Raw genomic sequence first — 17607 nt, forward strand, 5'->3', positions numbered from 1 at the left:
TCGTCACCTTGAGACAAAAGATGTTAACTCTAATTTGCCCAGTAATTTCACTAGCGACGGCGCCCTTCAAACCGAAACACAATAATGCTTATACATTACTGCTTGTTTTGCATTTTGGTACCCATAATCTAGCCGGCATCCTGTGCAAAGGAGCCTCCCACTGGTAAGTAGAACCTATTTTTACTGTAACCGATTTTGACTGACAAGTAGTAAACAGTCAGCTACGCTTGCTATTAGATCCTTTTTAGTTTGAATATAAAACTAACGCTTACGCACGCAAATAGCGCACAATATACTAATGTATAGATGAACAAAGCGTGCAAGAGAAAAGAACATCTCCAACGAAAATACAGCAAGATAGTGAAGCGAATCTATTGCTACTGTAACCCATTTTGATTGACAATTCGTAAACAGTAAGCCACACTTAGCATTAGCTCGTTAGTATTTTGAATATGAAAATAGCTAACGCACAAATTGATAAATACGACGACCTGTATAGCCGAGTGGTTAGCGATCCTACCTACTAAGCTAGTTCGAATCCCGGTAGGTGCAAGCATTTATATAATGAATATCGATGTTTATTTCCGAGTCATGGATGTTTAAATGTATTTATGTATGTTTATATGAATTTATGTATGTTTAAGTAAGTATATTGTATTAAAATATATCATTGTCTTGTAACCCATAACACAGGCTATATATGCTTGACTTGGGGCAAGATAATTTGTGTAAAAAGTGTGTCAATATTATATAAATCAAAATTGGTCTCAAATTCTCGAGCTGTAAGGTCGTCTATACGCTAGTCTCAATTACACACAATGATATTACGACTAGCAATATTAGATTACGAATAGGCAACAAATAATCAAATAGCCACAACGTTACGTATAAATTCTCTTAAGTATATTATTTCCTAAGTTTATTCCGTGAGATTAATGTTTACTTTTCTTACTTTATATTTTTACCTAGGGTATAATGATATTTACAATTTATAATTATAATTTTTAAATACATTATTCAAGTTTTATTTTTATCATAGACATCGTCATTTGAGCCGGAAGAAGTCCACTGCTGGACAAAGGCCTCCCCCAAAGATCGCCATGACGATTGGTTCTGCGCTGCCCTCATCCAACCTACTCCGGCGATCTTGACCAGATCGTCGGTTCATTTTGTGTGGGGCCTACCAACACTACATCTTCCGGTACGTGGTCGCTAATCGAGGACTTTACTGTTTAAAGTTATATTTTTTTTATGGAATAGGAGGACAAACGAGCGTACGGGTCACCTGGTGTTAAGTGATCACCGTCGCCCACATTCTCTTGCAACACCAGAGGAATCACAAGAGCGTTGCCGGCCTTTAAGGAAGGTGTACGCGCTTGTTTTGAAGGCACCCATGTCGTATCATCCCGGAAACACCGCACAAGGAAGCTCATTCCACAGCGTTGTAGTACGAGGAAGAAAGCTCCTTGAAAACCGCACTGTGGAGGACCGCCACACATCCAGATGGTGGGGATGATATCCTAACTTGAGGCGTGTCGTGCGAAGGTGGAATTCGGCGGCATGAATCAGCTTAAGCAGCTCTTCGGAACACTCCCCGTGATAAATGCGGTAGAAGACACACAATGAAGCGACGTCTCTACGCAACGCCAAGTGATCCAGCCGTTCAGAGAGCACTGGGTCCCCGACAATTCGAGCTGCTCTACGTTGCACGCGGTCAAATGGATCGAGCTGATACTGGGGTGCGCCAGACCAGAGATGACAGCAATACTCCATGTGTGGCCGGACCTGCGCTTTGTAGAGCGCTAGAATGTGGGCCAGCTTGAAGTTTTGCCGTGCTCTATTGATGACGCCCAGCTTCTTCGAAGCCAATTTAGCTTTGCCCTCCGGATGGCCACGAAATTGGCAATCGCTCGAGATTTCGAGACCCAGTATACTTAATATTAGTGAAAATTCACTAAATATATAGAAAAAGTGTGTGTGTGTACTTATGTATGCACGCAAGAAATTATACTTATTTGGCCTAACGATTAAATTAATATTAAAATGATTTATTTCTCGTGCTATTTCTACGTTCTTAGGAAGAACAAATCTTGCAAAGATAACTTTGACAATTAATTATTAAATACTGAATATGGCTGTATGGGCTTGAACCCTTTGCCTGTCCTAATCATGGACGAAGAAACCAAAAAAAAAATAGCGAATGACGCAAACGTCTTAAAAATTTTAGGAACCAACTTCAACCTGTTACTTTTGTGTTAGTGTTGTTAGTGATGAGCAAGCATCTTAAAATTTCACTCTCATATTTTTTTCATAACAGGCCTTATTATAACTTCAATATTTCCATATTCTGTTCTACTTTCATTTCGACCATTGAATACACTCAAATCGTTTGGAGCTGATTCGAATAAGCGTTACATAGCTAAGTGTGAACTCAATCGCCTTCAAAACTTCCAAAATTAACCCCCTTATTCATAATAGTCTGCTAACTTAAAGCATTGCTAATTCTCACTCTGTCTTCTTCTATTGACCTAAGTCAGAATGAGAAAAAACACTCCTAAGCGGCTGTTTACAGTTAGCGGACTATTATGAATAAGGAGGTAAGAGTTCAGCTCCTACGCGCTAAATTCCCGCACTTAATCTGAAGTCTGAGGTATATATTTTTAAATTGATGGAACTTTTCAACTTTTAATGCGATACATACAAACACAGATTTAGAATATTAGATTTATACCCGGTTACATTATCTTTGGACCCTACAGCGATGACGTCACATCGTCGCTTTGTTACGGTGTGCAAAACAAGCGTCACTAGGATATTATTATTAATATTTATTATCACAAACAACGATTATTTTTTTATTATTATTGATTGAAGTGTGATGCTGATTATTATTATAATGATCAATGAAAGATTGAAATTAGTACTGTTGTAGCGACACAGAACAACAGAAAGTACAGAACTATTAACAACAAAAAGTCAAAACGTAACAATGAAAACTTCAAAAACAAAGCAGTGATAGCACATAAATATCCTAACGGTAATAAAACTGCAAACCGTACTTACGCAACAGGACGAGCGCGAGGGTTGAAAGGGGAACGGGAGGTATCTAAGAGGGTACGTGGGTTCGAACCCATCAGTTTTCGATTTATGATGAACAATGAAAATATAGCACCACACGCCTGGACAAAGTAAGGAATGAGCACATCTGCGGCACTTTTAGAGTCAGGCCAATTCCAGAAAAGCTGTTGGAGACTAGACTGAGGTGGTATGAACATGTCATGAGGCGGCCATCTTTAACACCAGAACAAGGACACGAATACCCCGATTAACATGGCAATCAGTCATAGATAATGATCTACAAAAAAGCCAAATAGATCTTCCCAGGCCAGAAAGTCCTGGCGAAGATTGATTAGGAGAGCCGACCCCAACTAAATGGGATAGGGCTAGGGTAAAGAAGAAGATGAAGAATGAAAAAAAAACCTTTTCGCTCTCTTACAAGTATGCTTAGGCAGGTACCTAATAATAACAATAAAATTACGGAACCCTTGGTAGGCGAGACCGTTTTTTATATAGTTCTTTTTTCAAACAATAACATTTCAAGTTTCAATTAACTCGTCTCAAATAAATACAATTAGCGGAGATGTTCAAACAGAAAGAAGGCAATTGAGTTTAATAATATCCTCAAAACTTTCATTTTCCTCAGCCAGATGCCGCCGTCGCGTCAGGTGAAATATTATCTGCAATTTGGGACCTCGGATTTAGCTTGAGAGTTCGCGTTTCTATGAGGGGCTCAAAACATATTTAAGTGAATGACAGTTTTAATATCGTTACGTTTTTAACAATAAAAACGATTCATATATTGGTATCTAGCACCTTAAAACTAATTTGTTTTGAATATTACAACTATCGTAAAATACTCATATTTCTGTATTTTTTATTAAAATATTTACAAAATTACTTATAATCTATTTATTATAGCAATTTACAATTAGGCCTTATATATGCAGGTCTCAGAAACTTATTTCTACAACCCTATCTACGTGTTGAGGTGCTCTACTTTTTCCGAACATATGGCAAATTAAATATAAAGCAAATATTTATAGTGACGATTTAAAAGCGCTTAGTTTAAGCCAAATTTAAAAAGGATAATTCAGCTTTGACTAATTGACTTTGATAATTCCTCTTAAAAAATTGGCTTGCTTCCGATCACCCGAGAGCTAACGAACTATCAACATTTCTCAATTACCGAATTTGTGAGATGCAGTGAAGAGGAATGGCGAGTGCAAGGAAATTAGTAACAGATTGTCAATCTGGACGTTAGTTAGCGAACGGATATCGATTGATTGGTGAACCAGTATAAGATTGAGCCGTAGGGGAAATTGCAACAAGGGAGGGCAGTAAATAGAACGCTGCTTGCTGTAACTATTTTTCGTTCGTTTATAATTTGAATAACAATTTTAAAGAACTTTTCCACGTGCAAGCAAATTTATAGAATGAGCTTCCTTATGTGGTGTTTCTAGGACGATACGACATGGGTATAACAATATAAGTGATTTTTATATGGTATAAATAATATACATATAAAATACTAGCTGGCCCAGCAAACGTTGTATTGCCGTATAAAGTAATAAAAAAATTCAATAATTAATATTTTAGGGTATAAAAATAGATGTTGTCCGATTCTCATACCTACCCAATATGCACTAAAAATTTCATGAGAATCGGTCAAGCCGTTTCGGAGGAGTTCGGTCCCGCACACCGTGACACGAGAATTTATATATTAGATAGGTATATTTGAGCAACACTAACGATATCTTTTGCATGCAAAGTGTCTACATAATGTTATTGCTGCAAGTTTGTGGCAATAACAGTTTCTAGAACATAAAAGCAAGTATCATAATACACTGGCCTGCAAAAGTAAGTATCACACTTTTCAAATTAATTTTCTTTCTTAACTATAGAAGGTAGAGATTTAAGATTAAAATCGTTTTGTTGCAAATTTTATAGGCTTTAATTTTTAGAAACTAAAATTATACATTAGATACATTTTTAACTTAAAAAAGATAAAACAATGAAAATAGACATTTTTAGTTTAGTGTAAAAAAATTCAACTATGTATTACATGTTATTTAATTTTTAATAACTGGTATTGCCTCCTCGAGCTCTGATTACAGCTTCGAGCCGGTTTGGCATACTGAACACTAGGTTTCGGAGCCGATGTTGGGGAATATTCTCCCATTCTTCTACCAGGGCCTGCTTTAGTGCCCTGAGGGTTCTCTGCGATTATTATTATCTGCGATTTCTGACTAGCCTCCCAAGCTCATCCCAGGCGTGTTCAATCGGGTTGAGATCAGGACTTCTTGATGGCCAAGCCATCACGCTGATACCGACCTCCTGAATATACCTACTCTTATACGATATGAGCCGTGTGTGGCCGGGCATTATCATGCATCAGCATCGATCCATCACCCATATTTGCTAAATACGGCCCTGTATACTCATTGAGAATCTCTTGAGCATATCTTTGCCCAGTGAGGGTGCCATTTTCTATGGCTACTAGCTCTGTGCGACCTTCTGAAGATATGCCAGCCCATAAATGTACACTGCCTCCACCGTATTGGACTCTTTCTGAGATGCAGGCTTGAAGGTATCGCTCACCAGGTCGCCTGTAAACACTTCGCCTTCCATCAGAAGTGTAAAGGGTGAATCGAGACTCATCTGCAAACAAAATTCTTGACCATTCTGCTTCATCCCACTGCATGTGTTCACGGGCGTATCGCAGTCTCGCTACTCGATGCTGTCTCTCGAGTTTTGGGCCACTCACTGGTCTTCGGAGTTTCAAATTTACTTCAGCAAGTCTTCTTCTCACTGTACTGTCACTAATGTAGTCCCTCCGGGTCTGAAGTAGCTGTTGCTGGACTTCAACTGCATTTTGGTGATTGATTGGACTTTACTGCCCCAACGCCATCTGTCCATGCCCTAACTCTGTGCCCTGCCCACTGCCACTTCAGTTTCGCAATCATTTGAGCTATGTCGTTTACTTTGGTTCTCCTACGGATCTCCTCATTTCTAATTCGATCTCGTAGGGATACTTCTAGCCTTTTTCCTCTCCATTGCCATCTCAGCGACAATTAGCTTTCTCATCAGTATATATTAGGCCTATAGTTAGCGACGACGACTGCATCACTAGCAACACACACCGGTTGAAAACCTTCGTCTTCAGAAACTGTGGTATTTGGGACGAGAAGATTTACGGAGCTTGCCGAATGCTGCCTGAATTGCATATCAGATTCATCATCGTCATCATCAGCCGGAAGACGTCCACTGCTGGACAAAGGCCTCCTCCAAAGATTTCCACGACGATCGGTCCTGCGCTGCTCTCAGATATCAACTGCATATCAATTAAAATATATTAAATCAATTATAAAAATAATAGTATTAGCGTAACCAAACTTATTACTCATTACTATTAATGTATTGGTTTGAGATTTGGTCGTTTAGGAAAAAACTTTGCTAAGGCTTAGAAAAGATAACGGCAGGATTTTCTAGCCAAGTTAATCGATGTTATATATTATGTTGCATCGTTACTTAAGTTGGTGAAATTCATTCAAACGGGGCTTGTTTTATTGCATACCAAATGTGCAATAACTGAAAGAGAAAATCTCGGTGCAGACAAAGTTTATCGGGAATTAGTAAGTTCGTACTCGAAGTTTCTGGGATAAAGTTATGTGATAGTTGTACCTACTGTGGGTTATAGGTACAACTATCATAGTCAAAAGATTGGAAAGCTTAATCAATTAATAAAATTATCCGAATACTATACATTTGAGGAATACGCCAAAATACACATCTAATATATAAAATTCTCATGTCGCGGTGTTTGTAGTTAAACTCCTTCGAAACCGACTTCACCGATTCTCATGAAATTTTAGGGTAGGTCTGAGAATCAGACAACATCTATTTTTCATCCTCCTAAATGTTAAGTGTGGTCCACGATAACTTTTTTTTTAATTTTTCTGACCTTTCTTTAAATTTGTTTGATTCTGAGTCAGCATTAAAAATACATACAACTTCAAATTTTCACCCATCTACGATCAACAGTAACTTTTGTATCGCGATTTTAATATCGGCAATACAACGTTTGCTGGGTCACCTAGTGTCATTATATAAGAAGTATGGATAATATATACAATATTATTATTAAATAAATTATTCAAAAATACGACGGACAAAACATTCTTGTCAGATCAAATACCAGTTTTGCATAACAAAGTAAACTCCGCAATAAATTTAAATACAAGATGATTTTCGCCGGACAAATCGAGCTGGATTATAATTAATTCAAAGTGACAAATTCAAAACGCTGCAAGACCGATGAGACGAATACACAGGACTCAGAGAGTCGGTGACACAGAGGAATTCATTATCATAAGATGATTTTCATGACGTGTAGGTAAGCTTAGATACTCGTATAACCAAAGAATTACAATTTTTTTTTTGAAAAAACAAGACTAGACGTGCAGGTTGTTCAGCTGATGGTAATTGATACGCCCTGCCCAGTAAAACGCTGTGCCGCCCAAGATTATTGAAAAACCCTAAAATTCTGAGCGGCACTACAACTGCGATCGTCACCTTGAGACATAAGATGTCAAGTCTCATTTGCCCACTAATTTCACTAGCAACGGCGCCCTTCAGACTGAAACACAATAATGCTTACACATTACTGGTTCACGGCAGAAAAAGACGCTGTTGGGATTCCCATAATTTAGCCGGCATCTTGTGCAAAGGAGCCTCCCACCGGTAAATATACTGGCGTACAGACAAACAAAGCGTGCGAGAGAGAAGAACATCTCTAACAGAGATATAGCAAGAAAAAGTAAACGAATATATTGTAAATTTTCAAGTCGTAAACAGTTAGCCATGCTTGGAATAGGATCCTTAGTTTTTCAATATTAAACCACTACTTAACGCACACATTGACAAATCATAATTGCGCTCAAGATTTTATAAACGATACGTCACTCGAACGGTAGGCTCAATTGGAAAGAGCGCTCGCACGGATCGCGAGAGGTCGCGGGTTCGGTTGTCGCATCGTTTATAAAATTGTGTTCTAAAATTTTATTTGTGTATTAATCCTAGAAGTGAGGTCATTACTTTAAAAAACATAACAAGTTGTTTAGATTTGCAAGAGCGACATCGCAAGTAAATTTCCTAATATGCAAATATTTGGGTTGAGCAGGTTATCAACAGCTGTAAAGTAGATCCTGTATACGAAGCCACAACCTGAGAGTTGAACAACGCATACAAGATTTTATAAACGATACCTCACTTGAACGGTTGGCTCACTTGGAAAGTGCGCTCGCACGGAATCGTCGTATAATTATGTTTTCAGTTTTATTTGTGTAATTCATAATTCGACACACATTATCGTGTTGTGAGGTAGTAGCCCTTATTCATACACTGAAAGTTCATGTAAGTCTGCCCTTATAGGGGTGTTATTGTTGGTTGTGTCACGCACGGCTCATTAGAAGAACACGGTTGTATGACAAAGTAATAGGATCCGTGCTAATAAAACTTGTATGAAGTGAAGCTAACTTTAGAAATGTCTAGACGAGTTTTCTTGAGCGATGAGACTGAACATTCAATTGCACTTAGCGGCTACTTATAAATAAAAATACGTACAAAAATCATGACAGTTACAGTCATTACACGCTTTTTATTAGCTTCGCCCGTATGTATGTTTGCTTGTAACCAACTCATTTTGACCCACTTTAAACGACCAGATTTCGTTCAAACTTCGTAGATTTATCGAGGACCCATAACAATACATCAATTTGATTTGAAAAATATCCCACTTCTCAATTTGCAAAATAAGTTTTTTTTTAATTTATAAAATTTTCATCTATCGTCTATAAGGTAGGATTTTAGTCTTAAGTATAATATAAAGCAGTTAAACATTGCATTAACTATTTCTAGTAGATTAGTTTATCTAAATGTTCAACATGTACTATGTATCAACATGTAATATGTATATTATTCGTTATTTAATTATAATTTGTTTCATAATTATTTTGATCATTTCATTCATCATCATCATCAGCCGGAAGACGTCCACTGTTGGACAAAGGCCTCCCATAAAAATTGCCATGACGATCGGTGCTGCCCTGCCCTCATTGAACGATCTTGACCAGATCGTCGGTCCATCTTGTCTCATCGGCCTACCAACATTGCGTCTTCCGGTACTATCTGTCCGTCGAACTATGTGCCCTGCCCACAGCCACTTCAGTTTCGCAATCATTTCGTCTATATCGGTGACTTTAGTTCTACTACGGATTTCCTCATTTCTAATTCGATCTACTATGATAATTTACGTCAAACTATAAACAAGTTTCATATAACATGAGCAACTGTCGTTCCACAATTCACTAAACATTACTTAAATATAATACGAATTACGAAATACTCCTCAAAAGCGTGACGTAATATCCGGTATGTATCAACATGGCTGTGTGAACTCAAACGAAAATCCTTTCCGTTATGAAGATAGCCAGTATCTGACAGATTCTGTGTTGGCTTATACAAAACCAGAAATATTTTATTTATAATAACATTCAGATGTTTATGATTCGCAGCAATCACATGTTTACCTTTAATGCCATATTAAATTCAAAAGCAATTCTTAAGCAGTTATTCAACTGCATTTTTTATTTTATTTAAAACGTCAAAAACTACAACAATACGAAATAGTGTGCCTCAAACCTGAGTAGCACGAAACTCAACAGGCTTTGTTTTTCATAAAATATATGATTACAATTTAATATCGTACAATAAACAATTATAATTAAATAGCTTGAAGGCGTTCGCTCCATTCCCAGTCTGTGGTATCATTAAGAAAATCGTTAATTATGTTATATCCTTTATCACATGAAATTTTTTTTAACAATTCTCTCACATTTTGTTACACATTTGTTTTGTACATTTTGACCAGCGCTGAAGCCTTTGAACTGATAAAAAGTGAAAAAAAAGAAACCCATTGGAAACGGATGAGAATAATGTAACAAAAGTGAAAAGAAAAATTAATTACGGGCGATCTGAGGTCGGGAAGTGGTAAAAGGGGAGGGGGGGGGCTTAGACAGAATGACGGCATTAGACATTACCACGTCGCTTGTCAGACAGATAGATTGGTCTCCGCTACGCTCCCACTAGATACCGCACTACTAGTATTAGTTTGCCGCACTTTGCGACTTCGCCTGCGGTGTCTAGTTGGAGTGCAGCAGAGACCAATCCTTAATCTAAGGTCACATGTTCCTGTAATTAAGATTATTATGAATTGTGTTATAATACAATATAAATTGTATTATATAGTGTTGATCGTTAAAATATGTGCAATAGACACGAAGAAAATGAAAATAGAAAATTCTATTTACAATTTTCACATAACATTTTCATTTTACGCCGTATTTTGCTGCAGCCTTCAGCTCTTAGGTGACTTAGTGTATGGTCATGTTTTATACATTCTACGTTATTGCTGAAAACTGAAAAATCGTGTGATATACTTTCTGTTAAATTTAATTTTGTTCTCAGACATGATATTTTTTATTCGATGTCAGCTGCATTACGGTGGTACAGGTTCTTATTTGTCTAGTATTAGTCAGCATTAGAAAAAAAGACTTAATAATTTACACAGCCATATAGAAGTCACTTAAAAAAATTACGTGTGTACAAAGTACATATGTCAGAAGTGACTTCTGCATTGTGCATCAACCTCTAAGCTGCATATGAAGTCCTGGTACGTGTTGCTAGGATGACACATGATTTTAACCGCTATGAAAGACATTACTATCACCACTCATATATATATATATATATATATATAGTATATATGAGTGTATAGTTTGGACAGTTTATCTGTAGGATCAAGTCTGGTGTAAAACATTATTGCTTATATGAACATTTATTACATACAAGTGTAATCAACTAATATTGATAACAATATAGTAATAATGTAATTTTAAGGCAGTGTTAAGTTAAGTTTTAAATTTTCTAGTCTGATGCCTCAGGCAAGCTGTTTAATAAATACGGTCGGCGTTTTTTAAAAGTTTTATGACCGTAGTAGTTAATAATTCTGAGTACCTCAAACTTACCAGCGGAAGAGTATCGTGATGTATGCATAATTGGAGATGGTTTATGTTTTTGATTATACTATATTTTAAGATGATTGGCAATACTTTACATATCTTAAATAATTTTCTTTTACTTGATTTTCTATTTTCCGTTGACACTCTGGCTCCACCTCATGCCCAAGTTACTAACAGTTGGTGCTGGAGCTGCTGCTTCAGTCTTATAATTTTGTGTGTAAACTTCCAGGAGAAAAACATCGACCGTCTTACATAAGTAAATAGAGTTAACTGTTTTTATTTTTAAGCAGTATTAAAAACTCAATTTACGATATATATCTGTATAAAGTAATTTTTCGCGAATCTCTCATCCAAAACCAATCGAACTTGCAAAATATACCTACGCACGTTAGTTCATTTTGCCGAGGCCATTTTGCATATTTACCTCTGCTTTTCTCACCTGATATACGTTATTAACGGCCGTTTTCAAAAACGTATCTCTAGTTACGGATACATTACTATCACCGTTTAATGACAAGATCTTATCTATCCATACTTATGTCCAATATATTTATATTATTAGTTATAGTCCAATGCTATCTGTAGATATGTTATTGAAATGTAAGAAAGCGTAAAAGGAAAAATTTGTCTACCTCTAGTAAGTTAAACTAGAAGTTATTGAAAACGGCCGTAAAATTTCTTTGTGACAAACAACTTGTTTGTCTACGTTGGAATCGTCAGGCAAAAATTCAAAGAATTTTTTTCAAAACTCATCAAATAATGATGAAATCGTTCGTATTGAAGCAATATGGACGTTAAATCTCTTAATGGCCGCTGTTTGTCGGTATAATTAGAGCGATCAGGACGCCGCCGAGGTGATCGTAAAAGCATTATTGCTCATACGAACGTCGAGAACTAATATTAAAGTTTACCTGTTTGACATTTAAAATGGTCACGTTGCGTTTGATGTAAGTAAATATAGAATGTTCTAGAAATTTCCTTTTTAAATTGATACTTTTATTACACCGCTTCAAATTTTTTCGTCCATCTATCGCATGTTGCATTACAAACGCGGTGGATTAGAAGTGAAGTTGAATCATCAATTTCAACTACTGCTTTCAAGTCAGGTTGGCCGAATGGTTTACGGAGATTTAAGGTCTGGTTCCCGAGAGAAAGGGTATTTTCGATCCCCCACACCTGGCAATGGATTTTTTTATTACATGATATTTTATTTTATGAAAAAGTAGAGCATAATTTATATATTTTTTTTTCTTTCTAAGAAAACGTGTACGTTTCGGGATGGCCGTCAGAAGTGAACCTAAGTTGAATCAAAGAATATTCAATAGTACAAAGACAGAAGACTCACTCCGCAAAATCAATAAAATAAATAGGTACTCTTGTGGTCATACAATAAGGTGTAATTCAGATCATACAGCACTATAAACCTACATTTTTATTCAGCTAGAAGTTGCCTCTCTTTATATCGCGTGGAATGTATTATACCAGTCAACAATCCAGTCTAGTTGACTGGATTGGCGGTCTGTTTTTCATTCCAGCTCACCCATTCGAGTGGAACTGGAATAGTGTGAACGGCCATTCCAGTGCTTGATTAAATGTTGAACAGTGAACACGCATTTTGTTTTTTTTTCGTAGAATTCAATAGGTGATTCCTAACAATGAAGTTAACTAAAAACCAAACACTTCGGTATGTTACTTTGTACAGAAAGATAATAAATCAAAAGTTAGTTAATAAAGAAACGGCGGTTAACATCAGCTGGCGTCTTGTAGTCAGTTGTATGTACCGGTCTTGCCGAGTGGTTGTACTCCTTTTATGGCCTGAATGCTGTTCCGCGGGTTTTCTTGTATTATTGTAGCGCTGCCAAAGGCGACAAATAACACTTCTATGAATGTCAAAATGCCGAGATACCTGAGATTTATTACTTACCGCTTGCAATATCCATACAGGTCTTTGCATTTCATTTGGCGTCAAATGACGTCGCTCCATGACGTAAAGTATATCTAACAATTAAATTTTGTCGCTAACTTTATTTAAATGGTTGGTAAAATTATAAAATCAAGACTAAACATAGTAATAAAAACGCACTTAAATTGAAACAAATTCCCTTTCATTAAATTTTATGAAAAAAACAAACATAATCGAAATTTTTTTTTACGACCAGCCAGTATGTTATCAATCACAAAAAAGTTTACATACTTATGTACTTTGAGTGAATGAAAGCTTAGAAATTAATTAATATACATGGTAAATTGGTAACATAATGTTGATTAGACTTTTTTGATGTGGGTATAATAATTTATTGTAACAATGTGAACCAAATACAGCGCTATTTAACCCCTGTTATTTTATTCAGAGCAATTGCACATAAAATAATAATCGGCATTATTTTTTCGCAGTATAATAATATAATATCCGGACGACCGTGCCTTGCTTGGTTTTTTAAAAATGTACAAAACTTGAAAAAAAAAACGGTTAGGACATCTGGATTCGAACCGCAGTCTTCTGCTTTCATTGAAACTCAAAAACTACCACCCATTCGAAAGAGACTGCCTCAGACCTGAGAAGAATGGGCGCAAGAAACTCAGCGAGCTTTTTTTTTATATATAAAATATGGATTACAATGTGATATCGTACAATAAACATTTATAATTAAAGAGCCTGAGGGTGTTCGCTTTATTCCCAGTCCGTGGTGTCATTACGAAAATCGTGTATGCTATAATAGCCTTTCCCACACAAACGTTTTTTAACAATTCTTTTAAATTTCGTAACACCCATGTCCTATCTGAGCTATTATAGTCTTGTACGTAGTGGCGAAATTTAACTTTGTATTCTAATGTTAGTGTAGCTGTTTCTCATTACAACACGGTTAATCGAATGTATACTAAATTTTATGAAAATCGTTGGAACCGTTTCGGAGATTCAGATATATATCGTTAATCGTTGTTTGTCCGCGATGGACTCCTAAACCAATGAACGGATTTTAATGGGGATTACTTCATCGAGTGCAGTTTAGTCCAACTTGAGAGATATAGAGAGGATAGTTTTTATTTCGATTTGGGATCCATAATTATTTTTATGACCAATATTTATTTTGTATGGAAATATTTTCTAAGAGAAATTAATGACGCACGGTTTGACAGTTCTGCTGTGAAACAATTCCACTATAACAACAAGAAGCATATTCTACGAAATAATTCTTGATGTTATGAAATATTATTGATAAATTCATAAAAAACAGTATTTTATTTATTATTTCAGGACAACGTCTGTCGGGTCAGCTAGTATATATATACATAGAATTGCTTGTTTAAAGATATTATTGATTGACGTATACTAAAAGTCCCGACCCCTGGCAGCGAATCGCAACAGGTAGGTCAAGGACATTCGGGTATCCAGGCCAAATTACGTAGTATAATATATTATTCAACCTATGAATTAGCAATACCCGTAGCTAAACTATGGTCCTATCGATAGAAGAATATACCTACTAGTCAATGATGTTATATACACAAGGACATATCAATTGTTGAAAAAGACCAATTCTTGAATAACATTGAGCATATATCGAAAACTCGAAAATTATGCGGTCGAATCACTGGTTTTTACATATTATACTTAGTGCCTAATTAGTTTGTACAAAATTTGCGAAAGAACAATAAAAATCCAACAGAAATAGTAGTGTGCCTTAACTTAATAATATAAAGTTTGCTTCATTACGATAAGTGGAATTAATCTACCTTAAAAGCAGTTCCAAATTAGGCCATAAACAGATTAAGCAATTGCTAAGGGCACCACGACCCCTGGGGACAACAAGCATTGAAAAATATTTACTAGCACATGAAACGCTGTAATGCCCGGTTCCAGTCCAATAATCTAGCGAGTTAATCCATCATATTGTCCACATTATTCCAGTCATTCAAAAGCTGTATGATTGGTAACACTATAATAACAATGATTTCAAGAAAGAAGTTGAGAAATTGTAACTAAGTAACTGATGTATTGGAAGAGTAACTAAAATGAAAAAAGCGGATATTTTTTACATGCTCTACTGTAAAAACTTCTATCTGTATACCCTCATAAATTGTTGCAGGGCATGTCTTTGTATGTAAATAAGTCGGATGTGACATTCAAAAAACACGCATGTCCGATGCGCGTTCACATACAGCTCGGCGAACCAGTCAATACTTGGCGACGGAGAACGTCCGGGAATTGCCCTGGCCTGCACAATCGCCACACCTCACCCTATCGAGCACGCATGGGATGAGAGACGTGTTTTGAAGGACTTTGACGGTGTGACAACAACCCAAAAGCTGAAGGATTTGCTACAATTCCATTGGGAGCGAATACCGCAAGATGACATAAACAGTCTCATTAATTCAATGAATAATCGTTGCCGACAAGTTCTGAATAAAGAGAAGGCCATACTTTGTATGAAATTATCCTATTCTTTCACAATAAATTCATTTTCTTTAGAAATTTAATTATGGTAAAAAAATGTTTGGTTGCTTATGTACCTTAGTTTCTGCAGAATAATCTAATATTGTTAATTTCTGTTATTAAAAGACAACAGCTGTTATTTTTACATCATAGGACCCTAAAATATTTTTTGAAAATAAAATACAACGTTATAATGTGAAAAACCATCCTAAAATTGAAAATACTCGTAGTACATGTTGCTTAGACTTTTTTGATGTGTGTAAATAGTTATTATCAGTAATATAATTATCAGAAGTAAGATTAACCTAAACACTTCTTTATTTTAATTAAAAGTCATTTATTTATATAATTGATTCCTCGAGAATACTTATAATATATGTATCAAGAATATAATAATAATTTTAAAAACCTTTATTAACAATCCTCAATTATGTACAATAATTCCTTACCTAATTAATCTAATCTCAACTATATTTAAATTATATTTATATTTATTTCCATTTGTAGGTAACTACTATTTGCACCGGTAATTATTGGATATCTTGCCTTTCGTCATAGGCCTCCCGAAAGCTTTTCCGTAGTGAGCGGTATTTCGCTTTTCTCGACCAGGTTGTAAATGCAACTTTTTTATGTCATTTTATTCAAAATAATGATATAAATACTATCAATACAAGAAATAAAAATAAAACCACTATACCAAAAACGAGACTCAGCAAAACCCAAAATTCATTTGTTTTTTTCAGTGTGCAGTTTTTTATAAAATTCCAAATAATATGACATGTCTAACACCTTCTAAATTCAAAAAAAATCAAAGAATCGCCCTATTCAAAAAGCCTACTATACGATTAAAGAATATAATAGAGAATAAAGAGGTATGGAAAATAGATTCTCCTGGTCAAACTATAAAATAATTCTTCACCTTAAAATTGTTTATAATACAGAATCCATTGTAATTGCATTATACAAATCCATGCGTAGGTATGCTATAACTTGGTTAGTCATCTCACTGAAATGGCATTGCTTGCGGCGGAGTCGTGTGCCGGGTAATCTCCTTCCCTCAAATGTGTCAACTCGTAAACGGGTGTTTCTTGTGGTGCCAAGTTGACCTGTTATAGTTAATTAATGTATTTGTTGGATGCGAGAACTCTTTATGACAGTGATCACGACCATCATGTTCACGAAGTATCCTTGCAAACGAATTCAAGCTCTAAAGGTTGATGCGTCCAATATATGATAATTTATAATAATAATAATAATATTGACACACTTTTTACACAAATTATCTTGCCCCAAGTTAAGCAAATATAGCCTGTGTAATGGGTTACAAGACAATTATATATTTAATACAATATACTTACTTAAACATACATAAATTCATATAAACATACATAAATACATTTAAACATCCATGACTCGGAAACAGACATCCATATTTATCATATAAATGCTTGCACCTACCGGGATTCGAACCCGGGACCTCTAGCTTAGTAGGTAGGATCGCTAACCACTCGGCTATACAGGTCGTCTAATAATCCTATTTTATATTTAAACATTTTATTATATATTACTTTTTATGAAATATTTTCTGTTATTTACACACGATTCATATATTGGATGCAGCACCTTACAATCTAATTTTTTACCTATATTACAGCCATTGTAAAATACTCTATTGATTGAAAGGAATGGCCGTCGAGTTCCTTGTATGTTCTTCTCACGAGCTCTAAATTTTCCGAACATATGGTAGGTTCAGTAATTTAAAAGAAATATTTATAGTTACGATTCAAAAGTGGTTAGTTTCAGCCTAACTGAATTTGATGGGAGAATAATAATAGCCTAAATTAGACCCTGCATAGTTACAAAGAAAGAATGCATGAATGAACATTGAAGTAAACTCATAACACCTAATAAAAAAAAAATAATACATAACCAACAATTTCTTGAAATTAGGCGGAGTTAGCACAGCTATCAACTTTAACCTTGACCTTTTCTTACCTGAACCAATGAGAAGGTTGAGCTGAAAAATCCGGACAA

This window comes from Leptidea sinapis, chromosome Z (genome assembly GCF_905404315.1).
Source record: "Leptidea sinapis chromosome Z, ilLepSina1.1, whole genome shotgun sequence".
NCBI classification, from domain to species: Eukaryota; Metazoa; Arthropoda; class Insecta; order Lepidoptera; family Pieridae; genus Leptidea; species Leptidea sinapis.